Source organism: Ursus arctos, unplaced genomic scaffold, assembly GCF_023065955.2.
Source record: "Ursus arctos isolate Adak ecotype North America unplaced genomic scaffold, UrsArc2.0 scaffold_9, whole genome shotgun sequence".
Lineage (NCBI taxonomy): Eukaryota > Metazoa > Chordata > Mammalia > Carnivora > Ursidae > Ursus > Ursus arctos.
The window spans coordinates 61658760-61674251 of NW_026623111.1; the positions used below are offsets into that span (position 1 = coordinate 61658760).

At 36.4% G+C, this 15492-nt stretch overlaps 1 long non-coding RNA gene across 1 annotated transcript in view; it reads right to left on the reverse strand.

The window, feature by feature from the left end:
* LOC125280956 (uncharacterized) overlaps nucleotides 1-15492 on the reverse strand; it is a 114597-nt gene that overhangs the window by 23691 nt on the left and 75414 nt on the right. Inside the window, exons 2-3 of the long non-coding RNA XR_007187792.2 lie at nucleotides 5340-5505; nucleotides 4971-5026 (exon numbers count right to left, since the gene is read on the reverse strand). This is a non-coding gene — a long non-coding RNA (uncharacterized LOC125280956). The remainder of the gene's footprint in view (nucleotides 1-4970; nucleotides 5027-5339; nucleotides 5506-15492) is intronic.

Here is a 15492-nt window from a genome sequence, read left to right on the forward strand (position 1 = left end):
AAAAAGCAGAGTTTATACGATTATATAAAAAGCAAGACCTAACTACATGGTATCTACAAGATAGTGAAAATATAAAGACACAGGTTGGTTGAAAGAAAAAAAAAGAAATGCCATGCAATACAAAAGCTGAATATAAATATAAATATAATATAAATATATATATATATTCAAAAGGTAGAATTCATGATGAAGTGTATTATTAGGGATAGAGAGACATTATTTAATAATAAAAGGATTGATGTATCAAGAGACAGTACCATCAAGAAAATATAAATAGAGATACGTTGTAAAAAAAATTTGGTATACATATATCAAAGAACTTGTATTTAGGATATATAAAGAACTCCTGCAATGCAATAAGTTTGACAACCCAATTGAAACATGAGCAGAAGACTTGAATAGACAGTTCAAAAAAGAAAATATACAGGGGCGCCTGGGTGGCACAGCGGTTAAGCATCTGCCTTCCAGCTCAGGGCGTGATCCCGGCGTTATGGGATCGAGCCCCACATCAGGCTCCTCCGCTAGGAGCCTGCTTCTTCCTCTCCCACTCCCCCTGCTTGTGTTCCCTCTCTCGCTGGCTGTCTCTATCTCTGTCAAATGAATAAATAAAATCTTTAAAAAAAAAAAGAAAATATACAAATAATTAACAAACACATGAAAAGATGCTCACCATCATTAACCATCAAGAAAATGCAAATTAAAACCACACCATAATAACATTTCACATATACTGCAATGTCTAATTAAAAAGACTAACCACCAAGTGTTGATAGAAGATGTGGAACAACTGAAACTTTCCTATTCTGCAGGTGAGAATGTAAAATGATACAATCATTTTGGAAAACAGTCTTCTAGTTTCTAATAAAGTTAGACATAGATTTAGTATTGACTTAGTCCAAAAATTCACTCTTGCATATTTTTCTAAGAAAAATAAAATCTTACATTTAAATAAAGACTTGTATACAAATGTTTATAGTAAGTTCACTCATAATATCCTAAAAGTATAACCACACAAACGTCCTTGAAGAGCTGAATGAATAGCAAATTGTGGTAGACACATATCGTGGAATACTACTCAGCCGTAAAAAGGAACAAATTACAAATACACACAAGAACATGGATAAATCTCAAAATTATTATGTTAAACAAGAAGACGGACACAAGTGTAGATACTGCATGATTCCATTTATGTGATATTCTGGAAAAGCAACATTATTTTATTGCAAGCGAAATCAGATCTCTGGTTGCCTGGGGTGGTGTATAATATAATTTTACAGGATAATACAAATTTTCCTTATCTTGGTTGGGATGGTTTGTATGCAGTTTACACATTTTCAAAACTTCTGTGACTGTATAAAATATGCATATTCTATTGTATGTATATTATGTCTCAGTGGTTGATTTTCTTTTTTTAAATACTGCTTTCACTGTGTAGAACTATGTCAGAATCAACAGGAACATTGTTAAAAATACAGCTCCTTGGCTTCTTAATCTTACTATTCCTGGGTTTAGGGGTCAGATGAGACCAAGGAGTTGCATTTTAAATATGTTCTTCTTCACATACATACTGGAGATTAAGGGCTACTGTTCTTGAGAGTAAAGGGATCTAACTACATGTATTTAAAATTATATATAAGGAAGTGATGCAACCAAGAAAAAAACTATTAGACTTTAAAGATCACAGTATTTGGATATCAAAAGTCTTATTTTAGATGTGCACATAAGTCAAATTTTTAAACATCTAAAGCAGGAAGATACTATTGACTACAGGAAATAAATCAGACCTGCAGAATAAAACTCCAAATTAATAAAGCTAAAACTAAAAAATTTCTAATTTCCTCTTTGTATTGTGAAAGAATTTTTGAACCACACATCAATGGGCAAAATAGAATATTTGACATTAACTGGATAGGGGCATTTCTTATGATTGTCTATCCTTTAGTTAAAATAACTTCTTTTTCAAGTAGATGACAAAAAATACTTAGAAGAATATGGAAATAGTTGTGTTTCTTGTTTTGTTTTCTAAGACAAGTAAAAACAGCAAATAGCAAGAGTATAATTTTCACTTGCATTCCATTGCACATATCTCCTATAAAAATGGTGCCTTGTCCACTAGAGTCATTGAATCATAGAATCGCTAGATACCCTGAGTTCATGTAAATACACCCTTCTGATTTTACAAGAGACTCTGTTATAAAGATCCCATGGATATCAGAAGATCTTTTTCCATTACCAAGAAAATAATAAATATATGGATTTGAGCAAAAACTTGGAGGAAGTTAACCCTGAAGACATCTGAGGGAACAGTGTTCTAAGCATAAGGGAAAAGCAGTGCCCTGTCCCACAGGTGGGGGATATAAATATATATATTTATAGGGATATAATTTATAGGGATATAAATATATATATTTATAGGGATATAAATATATATATTTATAGGGATATAAATATGGGGGGGTAAATATATGTGAGGACCAATTCTAATTGGTTCTCACTGTACCAAGTCAAAGATAGTGTGCATAGGTTGATATCAATAGATGCTAAGCATTCTATCCAAAGGTCTGGAAAATAATGATGCCTCTACTTTTCTTGGGATAAGAGTATAGTGCTATTCAAAGAAAAGCCTTGTCTGGGAGACTGATGTACATATCATTTGCAAAAGATTATGGTAGTCAAACAACCAAAGTTTGGCCACTAACAGGATGACTATCAATTAGGTAAGAAGTGAAAGAAATCACTAAAATCTTGTATAAATAAATAAATGGTTTTTATTATTTGAGTGACCAATTTTTGCCTCATTGTAAGTTAATTTGCTGTTTCCATCAACATTTTGAAAATAGGTGAGCTTTTATACACAGTATTCACCAAAGCTCAAACTAATAAAATGTATAATTTATGAAGTAATCCACATACAAAATAGGATTTGCTTTTATAATGTGCAGTTGCTTTAAAAGGTGATTTACCTTAATAACCACCTAACTGTTCCTCTAGCTTCATCCTTTGCCCTCCAGAGTGTATACAGCTTTCAAAGCACGGAATTCACCAGTCCCCTTCTGGCTTTATTCTCCGGCCCCTTTCATCACTGGGTTGTAGTCACACTGAACTCCCGCTGTTCCAGGAACACCAGGCGTGCTCCCACCTGTGGGACAGGGCACTGCTGTCCCCTTATGCTTAGAACACTCTTCCCTCAGATGTCTTCGGGGTTAACTTCCTCCAAGTTTTTGCTCAATTTCCCCTACTCAATGAGGCCTGCCCTGAAAGCCCTGTTTAATGGGATGAACTGTCCCTGCTCTACCCCTTGCCCTTTCAGTCCCTTTTACCTGCTCTAGCACTCATCACTGTCTAATATACTCTGTAATTTACGTATGTGTTACATTCACTGATTACTGTCTCCCTCCCACCCCTCAACCTGGAGTACATGCTCCAGAAAGGCAGGTATTTTTATTCATTAATGAATCCCCAAAGGTCAGAAGTGTATCTGGCACATAGTACATAATGTACTCAATACATATTTGTTGAATGAATAAATTTTATCGGGAGATTTAAAATAAAAATCCATTGCAAAATTTCTATATTCATATTCCTTTCAGGAACACAGTCATTAAATACCATAACTAATGCTATTTTCTGAAGCATATAAGGTATAGCTCTTTGAAATAATCCTTTCTGCCCACAGACCTGTCATAAGGAAGATCTGGAATTCCCACTCGACAATTGGCCTTTTGGGTTAGTTAATAAATTGGGGGAATTATCTCCCCAAAAGACCTCACTAGATAGTAATCTCTAAAATAGACAAAAGGGCTCTTTATTTTATGCTTCATGACAACTCCTCTGATAAACTGCAGTAATGATAACACTACACGGCAGACTCAAAAGAAAAACCCTACGCTATTTATTTATATTAGATAAAGACACAATTATTATCCAACGCTATGGACAGAAATATTTGGTATACATTGATGACCACCTGTTTATACAGAGCAGGGTGGTCTTACTATTTCCCACAGCTCGACGCAACTTTAGATAGTTTCTTCCTGACTCCAAGTCCTGGATCTCCTTTTCTTATAGGACTTACATTAGAACATTTATATTGTAAATTATTTCTCTGCCCCTTTGAGATGTAAATCTTCTCCCAATCTTTTGACAGTTTCACAACATGGGAATGTTTTTCTCCGGGACCCAGGAACCATCTTGTTGAACTTTGATCATCAAGAAAGATAGTGCCCCTATCTGCCAGTGTCTGTGGGAGGGCAGGAGCCTAACTTCTTTTAACAAATACAGATGACCTAATCACATTGACCAACCTCCCACTTAATGTCCTCCAGTATTTTTCCACTAGCTCACCCCAGCTCTTAAAACTTCTCTACCTTTTGTTTCAGGGGAGTTGCATTCACTCTGTCTTGCCTGCCCCAATAGTCTACCCCACCTGTTTAACGTCTGGTGCAAGTTTCCTTTGACAGCTCTCTCCTTCATTTCATATACAGGGTCCAATTCTGTACTGAGATATTTGGTATTTATTTTTGTCAGTAATGGTTAAACAACTTTTGCTGCCCATGAAATCACGTTATACTTAGCATATTTGTAACACAGATTCTAACGAACTTAAGTTGTATAAATGACCTCAAATGGGGAGGTATGAAACTGATAACATTCACTGAAAATTTCACTGTTGGATCATAAAATAGAAACAAAATTCAGTATGTTTCCATTCTGGAGGTTTCTACAGAAAGCATGGGGTTTTGTGTTTAAATGGGGTTTTAAATGTCAGCCTTGTCACTTGCTAATTGAATGAGTCTGAGGTAATGACTTAAATTTTCTGTGTGTTAGTTTCCTTACCATCAAAATGGGATAATAATAACCACCCCAGGAAGTTGTTTCAAAGACTAAGTGAGAAAACCCACATGCCTGGCTTACAACAAGTCCCCAATAAATGGTACATTTAAATATTTACTCAGTAACTTGAACCTTACCGTGGATTAGTAGGACATATGATTTAATTTCTACTCTCAAAGATCATCCAGGATTCCTGGAAGATAAATCAAATGTAAATATCAGAAATTCATTTATCCATTCAACAAACCTTTTATTGAGCACCTAATATCTTCCAGGCACTCTTCCACACTTTGGGGATATAGCAGTGATCTCTACAGACACGATCCCTGCCTGCACAATCCGTTTGGCCCAGTGTGTGTGTGTGTGTGTGTGTGTGTGTGTGTGTGTGTGAGAGAGAGAGAGAGAGAGAGAGAGAGATGGTAGGGAAATAATATACAAGTGGACAAATGTTTAATTTCCAGTAACAATAAATGCTATAAATAAAAATATATTAAGAAAAGGAGCACCTGGTTGACTCTGTCAATTAGTGGCTGACTCTTGATTTCAGCTCAGGTCATGATCTCAAGGTCCTGGGATGGAGCCCCGTGTCCAGCTCCCCACTCAGTGGGTAGTCTGCTTGAGGATTTTCTCTCTGCCCTCCTCCTACCCCATCCGCATTCACACAATCTTTCTCTAAATAAATAAATAGATAAATAAATAAATAAGTCATATATATATGTGTATATTTTATATATAAAAGAAGACAGCTACTAATAATTAGGGACAAGGCAGAAAAAACCCCAGATGAGGTGGTCAAGGAATGACCCTCTGAAGGACATCTGAGGAGAGATCTGAATAAAGTTAGGGAACAAACTATATAAAGTTCTATGAGGGGAAGAAAATTCCATTCAGAAAAAAATATTCAAGTTAAGGATTCCAAAAATAGGAAGAAGCTGGGTATGTTGAAGGAACAAGCCAGAAGCCCGGGGACAAAAACTGCATGCTTTCTAATGTATTAAAGAAAGAAATTCTTAATTGCATGAAACAATATTTATGAAATCATAACCTAAAACTTGCTTCACACACCGTTTATTAGTTCAGCATTAGCTTTTATGAGTCATTTCTCTGCTAGATCTTGAAAATATATTAAAAATATTTGACATTGCCTTTGTTTTCATAAAGCTTATAGTCTAGTATTATGTTTTCACTATCATTAATCTCCACGATTTATTTGTACTAGATTGAGACTGCAATCTACCCAAATCTCTTGGCATAGCAAGGAATGGAGCTTTACTGAATTGGCTAGAAAAGGAAAGAAAGGAAGCTGCAGACTGGAGTGCTTGCCCCTCAGAAATCACACACATATATGCAGAAGTCTGTAGCAGGGTCTAAGAAATAATCACGGTTTTCAAGTTTCAAGTTTTTAAGACAAGCTTCCAAGTCAATTTTGAATATTTTACAGGAAGAAAAAATGTTAGAAGTAAATACAATTTAGTAGGCGATATAAAAATCATGGCTGAATGAGAACTAAACGGTCGTCTTCTCTGGTGGCTTTAACTTTATGTTTAGTTTTATGGAGTATTTTAAATATTTTTATGTTCTTTGTATATAGTTGAAAAGTGAATGAAAAAGATTTACAGAAAAAGAGAAATCAAGATCATTGAAAGGGGATAATCAAAATGAAACAAATTAGTATTCTTGTTAGCATAATTTAATACTACTTATATGATACACATATAATATTTAATACATTTGTAATGTAAGATAAAGCCAATGCAACAAAAAATAAAAGACTGTATTAAAAACATACTTAAGGCCAGAAATCCTGACAGCTATAAATGCTTAAAGAAACAATTTTATGGAGACTGACAGATCTATAAGGGCAGACCCAAGAATCCTTAATAGAGGTGATCATGCACTCAACAAACATTTATTGAGTAAGCCAGACAGTAGATGAAAACCTAGTATCTGTACAGCCCTGTACATAACACGTCTACATATATCATTTCATTTGATACTTGTTACAATCCTGTGAAGTGTATACAGAAATTGTTAATGTCCACAACTCAGCTCATACTGTTAGTGAGTAGAAATGTTGGGCTGGAAACCCAGGCCTTTCGGCAACATATTTCCTGCTCTTTCCAGTATACCATGCTAACCTTCCTATTCATCTGTATGAGGTGATGCTAGGGCATTCTTCTTCCTCTGACTTAATTTTCTTCGATTAAGAGTCATCTTTACCACAAAGAAAATGAAAAGGCTAAGAATCTCTTAAAATGCTGTTAGAACCAAGTGCATGTGGAGGAGGGAGAGAATGGGATGAAAGAGACAGGAGGAAAGAGAGAACTGCTTGAATGAAGCAGCTGCATGGGATGGGGAGGAATTAAGAGTGAAAGTGGAATTAGATGGGAAAACAGGACAACAAAGAAGCAGGCACACTCCAGGGAAATTCCCTGTATTTGTCTGTATTTTTAAAGTAGTTTTGGTGCTTATTATATTGGCTTCTAAAGATATTACTTGGGGGAAAAAGCATGTTAATCACCAATATTTCTTGATGTATACCAACATCCCATTTCCCCTAAATTTTGTAACATCCTCAATCTATTCTCATAGCATGTCTTCAATTAGCACATCTAGTTGCTAACTTCCTGATTTTTTATAATAATATTTTTTTATTATATTATGTTAATCACCATACAGTACATCCCTGGTTTTTGATGTAAACTTCCTGATTTTTATTTCAACCCAACCGTTGTCAGGAAAATGCTGTATTTCCAGATGCCTACTAAAAAAAATCAACTTAGAGGATGCCACAAATATCTTAAGTTCAACTTGTCCAAAACCTAATTTATACTCTGTGGGAAAACATCTTATTCCTCTTCCTGCTCCCTCCTATGTCCTTCACATCTCTAAACTAGGAGAGCTATCTTTGCGCCCAAGATGAGCAAGTCCGGGCACTGTACAGCTCATCGCTTCCCTCCTTTATAGCCAGTTGCTAACACTGGGCCACTAACAGTTCGCAATCTGTCCTCATTACGTCGGGAATGTCATCACCATTTTCTGAACTACCAGCAGAGCCTCCTTCTTCTTCCTGCCTTCTATGTCTTTCCTTTCTATTCCAGTCTCTACACCATCAGCAGAGGAAACTGTCTAAAATGCAAATTTAATTACGTAGTTTTCTAGGGAAAAAAAAATCGTATTGGATCCCCTACCACCTGCAAGATCAAGCCCAAATTCATTAGCATGGTTTTCAGGGCTGTCAATCAACTATATTCACCCTTTCTGCCCATCCTCAGCCCCTTCCGCTCTTACGCAAACCAAATTTAGGGGGTTTTGTTGTTGTTGTTGTTGTTGTTTTACGCGAAGTTTTCAAGGCTTGGAACTGTCTTATTTACGTGTTGTTGGTCTCCTCCTACACTAGGAGGCAAGCTTTCCAAGGGCAAGCACTCTGTTTGCTTTGTTTACTGCACAATCTAGTGTCCCGTACAGGGTCTGACACATAACAGATGCCCAGTAGATATTTGTTGGTTGACTCACCCAGAAATATCCAGACAATTGCCTTTGAAGCCCAAGCCCAAGTTATCTATTATATATCATTATATATGATAGACAGTCGCTTTCCCACTTTTCACCTCACCTTGCATTCTCAGTAGTAAAATTTAAAAACTGATATAATGAGGGAAGCCATGTCAGGGAATCAAGGACACTCGGGTCTGGAGTCCAGCTCTGCTTTAACTCAGTTACCTCACTTGGAAAATGAGGAAATGCTTTCTCCTTTACATAGTTGTTTTAAATCGTGTGTGATACATGATTTACACGCAAATACTTCCTCCCTCTCTTTCTTCCTTCCACTCCCTCTTCTCTTTCTTTGGTACAGAATGTGTTTTTGCAGGAAAAACCTCTAGTGTGAAGGAAAAGGAGAAAGGGGATGTTTCCACGTATTATTTTTAAATTATGCCCCTTATAGATTAAAAATCACAGTGTCAGGTTTGGAAGAGGATTTTAAGGTTCATTGGGTCTCCTCTAAGATGTGTCGATTTCCTCTATAATTTCCCAACCACGCGACTGTCTGGCCTATGCTTAAACAGCTCTAGCAAGAAAAAAAAGAAAAAAAAAAAAATCCACCTCCCATTACTGCCTAGCTATCAAAAAAAAAAAAAAATGTAAACCACATGTCACAACCACGTAAATTTGTAGCGTCAGCTAATATTAAAGCTAGTTTGCGTAGTACAATAAATTAATTAAATTATCTTTAGTGAGTCTATTTGAATGGAAACTTCAACATCAAGTTTCCTGCGATTTCTTTATCAGGACCTCTAAAGTTGTATTTTTATTGATATTTTTAAAATAAATTCCTGTAACATCAAACCTATAAAGGGTTCATCACAGACCAAATACCTCCCTAACCTTTTAAGCTTTCACAGTAAAAACTGTCTTTTTTATTTATATAAGTTTGGGAAAGATACAAATGTAATCATAACCCCCAAGGCAAAATTTTATGGCAGTTTTCAGAACTCTTCACTATAAAAACTACTCAAACCTACAGACATAAAAGTTTCCAATAAAATTTGTTTTAGATACTGGCAATAAAACATTCTTTGCTTGCCTCTTAACTCCAAATTTTGGAGCCATGGCTGTCCAAATGCCAAAGATATATTTCACAATCCCCAGCCACACATTCTCCAAACTTTTAGTCTCCAATTGAAAAACACTATTATTATTTATTAAATATCAGTAATATTTCATATTTAAGGAATGTGTGTTAATGAGAATAAAAGAAAAAAATAGGTCATGGTAAAAAATATCACAAAGAGAGCATCACATAAATTTTTAAGCAACTATATTTTAAAATAACGCCCTCATGTTTTCACCTAAAAATGTTTGTGTTTTTTAATCCAGAACATGTTTCATAATGAAAGTTTAAATAATCAGGGAGAAGAGTGCCTATAAGCTTATGTGTGATTCATACTGGAAAGTTTTCTGAGAGCGTGTATATGTTCTATTATTAAGGGCATTTGGATTTCTCTTCCAGCTCTGGCCCTCTCAGTGCATCAGGGAGAAGCTGCCAGAAGCTCCCACACTCAGGAAGAATCCGGAAGCATCTTAGCTCTGGGCCCTAACAGTTTTACCAAAGTGTTCCTTCCCGGCCTCAGACCTTGAGGTCAGTCCATTCCATTCATTGCTCTGATCTCTGTTTCTAGGAGGCACCACGTAAAGCATAAACTGGGCTCATTGCTTTACCATCAGTCTATTGTTCACTACAGAGATGGCACCCGGTGCTATATTGTCAAGGCACTTACATGCCTGTTCCTCTGCCTTAAAGAGTATTGTGTACAGACATGGGCAAAGGCTTCGTCACCAGATCATTTATATTTGTTCCTCAGCACTGCCACTGTCTAACTGTATTAGCCTGGCAAGTTAAGGAACATTTCAGAGTGACAATTTCCTCATCTGTAAAACTGGACGGGCGGTGGGGGCGGGGGTCCTTCCTTTTGCCTTCCTCCTGACTCATGGTCCCATTGGCGACCTCCTTACAAGCTCTTTCAATTGTATACTCAATTTCTCTTTAAATAAAGTCCTCGTCACAATTTGTATGCCACAGAAGCAAACCCTGAGACAAGGAATCATGTGTAAGTGACTCACTATGGTACCAGGAGAGACCTAGAAGGGGATGAAGAGAGCAGGGCAGGGAGAGGGAAGAAGTCAAGCAGGGATCCACCTTCAGGCAAAGATTTAGCCTCTCTTGATCCTGCACAGGAGCTCTGGAGCCTAAATTACACCTACAAGTCTGTTTCCCTTAAAAGGTTGTCCGATAAAATATAGGACACCCAATTAAATTTGAATTTCAGATAAACAACAAATTCTTTTTAGTATAAGTATGTCTCAAATACTGCATGGAACAAACTCATACTAAAAAAATATTTGTTGTCTACCTGAAATTCAAATTTAATTGGCCATTCTATATTTTTATTTGTAAATCCAGAAACCCCATGAAGGCCAGGCTACTATGGCAGTGGTGGCACAGGGGTGGGGATGTGGATGGGATGGGGAGCTCACGTACCCAGTAAAAGGATTAGATGAGATCCCAGTGGAACACCACCAGTGTCTGCTAGCTTGTGTTCTCTCATTTTCTTCACACAGTATTCCTTCCACTTTCTTTCCATTATGCAAACTTGGCTCATCCCTAAAGAACCCACGTTTCTTTGCCGTTTTCACAATGGAGCCTGCTTTTTCTCTGTGAGAGAAAAAACAAACAAACAAAAACCACCACCAACAACAACAACAACAAAAACTGGCTTTCTACAATTCTTCACTGTGGATTTTAGATCACAGATTCACTGTTCTGACTCCCCAGAGCTAAAGGCTCTCCTCTGTGCCCTCTGGCTCTCTGGCTATTGCCTTCTACCCCACTGAAGTTTTGCCTACATTCAAATGACTTGACCAATTCCCTGATAACTGCGGTGTTTAGATCATAGGTACCCTCAGACCCGAAATGCTCCCATTTTGGTCACTACTTTGTCAATTAAGTAGTCTCAAAGTTCTGGTATCTCTTCTGCGTTTCCACAGCACATTCTTTTGATTTTTACCCTACCTAACCATTCCTGGGAGCTGCGGCACCCTTGAAAACTTAATTGGCCCACTTTGACAATACTCTTACTCATTCAGTTTTCACTCTATTACTCTATTACATTGGGCTTTGAACTTAATGGAGACACTTACCTAATCCATCAAGTCTTCCTGAATTTGCTTCCTTCTCTCTTCAGCTACACATTTCACCATTTTATCAATATTTCTAAACATTCCAATGGTTTTCTCCCTTTTTCATTCTGGTATATCCATTCTAAAACCCTTCAACCCATAGCTATGCAAACACTTCTTTCCTCCATCCTTCCTGAAATTGATTAAAAGATTATCATGATATAATGTATATTGGGATACCAGAACTTTCATTAATAATAAGAGAAACAAGTTTAAATCATACTGAGGTTAAGTATATTGTATTGCTATAACATATCCCTGGTAGCTAGTGTTTTAAGGGCAAAGATGCTGTGATACATTGCAATTTTTCTCTAGAAGTCATTAGGCATTTAATATGAAGAATATTAGCTTGAGTAGACTAGAAGCTTGGGTCTATATACTTAGCAATTTCTCTTGCTACAGTATAAATTGGAAACACTATTTTAAAAAATGCTGGCTCCAGGTTAATATTATATATTGAAAATAGACGCAAGAAAAAGATGTAATTATTTTCCTTAAAAAGTAGGTTTAAATTTAACCGTTATTTCCAATATCTTTGATTACATTTACCTACTTAGAAATCTAAAATAACAAAAAAGTCAGAAATATGATGAAACAAAATACGAATTATCATATGTACAAATATATACTTATACATAAACACAAAAATGAAGATGAAATAAAGGGCAATTGTCACATACACATACTCATGAAAACAAAAATGAAGTGTTTACAAAGTTTAAGGTTTTTCTTTCTTGAAGTTAAATAAAAATAATCTGAGGAGCAATTTAAAAACCCTAAAACATTTTCAAGTTCAACATTGTACAATGAAATATAAAAGCATACTTATTTTAAAACAAGGCTAATAAGATATTTTATAGCAGGTTCATTATTCATCAGACTATCACTGTTCAAAACCAGAACAGCTAAAAGCTGGAAACCATGTCAAGAGACCCCCCTACTCCAAATAGTAAAATTGAAGTAAAGGTTAATGATATTTTAAGTCTATTTTTTCCTTCCTTATCTTATTTTACTGTCTAAGCCATTTAGCATTCAGTATTCATGAAGGTGTATGAACATTAATTTTGGTTTTTATATACTTGTTTCAGACATACTTAAACTGAAATAGTTTGATTACTACACAAAGTAGAAGGCACTAAATCATAATGCTTCTCCATTTACTAAAATTGGATTTTACTGATCTTTTGCTTTAAATTTTACTTGCTGGGCTATAATATCCTCAAATATTTCCATATATTGTTAGATTCCTCAGCATGAGTCCTGAGTCCCAGGGTAAGTTGTTGTGTGCGAGGAGATAGCCTAATATGATTAGGAAAATGATTATTTCAAGCAGCTGGAATAAGAAGGACCAAAGAATGAGTTCCTGATGAATAATAACTAGTTAGATTCTCTTCTGGTTTAAAACTGAATCTAAATTTTCAGGAGACCCAGGTAGTTTCTTAGAACTGGAGCTTACAGTGACTCAGGGAATAAGATCTTCTACAAATGTTCCTCTGGGATTTTAAGCATGTTAATGCAAGAAGCTGTCGTGGCATCTAACTGCCCTCTTCACCTGCAAGGTGCATGCGTGTGTGCACACCCACGCACGCACACACAATTAAATGAGTTGGATGCTACTGAGATAGACATGTGTTTGAGACCCATTACCTAATACAGGATATGTATTCTAGACCTAATAAGTATAAAGATCTCCTGATTAAAAAGTTTTCTAAGTGCGTCCTTCCAGGCGATACCTGTAAAATGTTATCTAAAAATCTTTACTTAGTTTAGGGCCATTCTGGAACAATTATGTCTTTACCATGTAAGCTTTTCATTAATTCATTTGTTCACTCACTTAAGAAATACAGATTGCGTATCTACCATGTGCTAGGCACTGCACTGAGTACTGAAAAGAATGGAACTATGCCAAAGATAATGTTGTCTTAGCACCCTGGAAACTTACATACGATGAGATGATGAGACAAACAAACGCACCATATATGACCAGGGAGCTTTCCATGTCTAAAAGTCAGGGATGGCTTCTTCAACCAACTGACCTTTGAGGTGATACGTGATTTGTGTATCCAGGAGGGAGTGAGGAACGCAGAGAGAATCCAAAAGATTGGTTAGCAACTTCTTCAAAGGATTAGCTCTCTATTATTTTTTATTTTTTACCTGTTCAAATAACCACATTCCCAGTGGTTTAAAATAAACTAAGATATAAAACACAGAACATAAGAGCAAGGTGAAATTTGGCATTCTCTATGGTCTTTTTGCTATTTGAAGGGTTCCTTCATGTGGGTTTGACTTGAAAACAGATGGCATGTGGTGGTGACTTAATGAGCTAAAAGCTCCCCAGTAGGATCGGTGGCTGGGTCTTTCTCTTACTAAAGTATTTTCTAAAGAATAAAGTCATCTGCTTATATATTAGTACTTCTTAATCTGGTAATATTTTATATTCCTGTAGCCAATGTTAGAATTTATGATCTCTGATATGGTAATGCTATCAATCCAGCCAGTACTTTTGCTTCTCGTGGTTTATCTTAAACAGGACTACTGTGTAATTGCTTTTGTGCTTTCCCATTTGTTTTCTCTTGTAAAAGAAAAAAGACTGAGAATATTAACAAGCCAGCTGTTAGCACTTCTTTGATATTTCCCTGTGGCCTGCTCCATTAGAGGGGGCTAAGTTCTTAATATCAGTTGGATTTGTTAATTATTGGTAAACAGTGCTCTGTGAGTATTAGATAATGGATTCATTTTGTGCATTAATTCTCATCATGGCAATTTGGACATTCTCTTGTCTTTAATTGCTTTGTTTAAAAAGTACCTTAAAACATAATCCAGAAGTCCAAGTCTTCCACGAAATTAAAGAAAGCAGTACTTTCCTTTGCTTATATGACCAAAGCAAATATAATTTCCAGCTCTTTTTCAAAAATTTACTTCAGATGATCTTGGATAAAATTGTCTATACCTAACATTGTGGGAAAAAGACTGTAAAGGGCCACTGCATTCATGATATGAACAAACACTTTATTCAATTATTCATTTACTCAGGGTCAACTTTATACCAGGTTTTGTGTTAGGCTTTGGGGAGATGAAAGCAATGATAATGATGGGGAAAATGTCACCCTAGAGACTCCTAAATAGTTGATCCTTTCAAATAAAGTTCAAGGGCATTCGGTATGTCATTTGCTGTTCTATAGGAGACAAAGACAAGCTCTAGTAAATTATGCCACAAGACAGCCAATGAATGCCTAATCCGGTCTCCTTGGTGGTAGCCCAAGTCTGGGATAGATCAGTTCATGTCTCTATAGCACATCACAAGAGATATCCATGGGGAAACCAAGAGACATAGATCTAGATGTTTAGCCCCAAGGCAGAGAGATGATAGGAATAATTTATTTGACTAGGAGTACCTTGAAAAGCAAAAGGTCCTCTGCTCAGTGAATTCATGTAGAGAACATCTCTAAGATGAACCACCTACTATCAGCTGTTGTGGCACCTGCTGTGTGGTACTAAGATCAGACATCTGGGAGAACTCTCCCTCTCCCATGAGGCAATCTGCAGAAAGTATGTGTCAGCTGGAAACACAGAGCAAAAGACATTGATGGAACTTAAGCCTAAGGTGCGTTCAGAATCCTCAAGACCAGGTTTCTAATTTACCTGGGATAGGGTTGAATTTTTTTTATACTTCTTGCTGAGGCAGAAGCATAAACGACATGCAAACTGCTTCACAATTTGCTTAGCTGGTGATTGTTTCCCAGAACTAACTCCTAAAAACCTGCCCAGTCAGTCCCAAGAACATCCTAAAGAAGTTGACCACTTCCTTGATTGGAAGATTTACAAGGCAGTAGATTCCCCTCCACCTCCCTGTACGTATAGGTCCATGGAGAACAACAAACCGAAATGATCCTCCTTTCCTGGAACCAATATGGAGGCAAA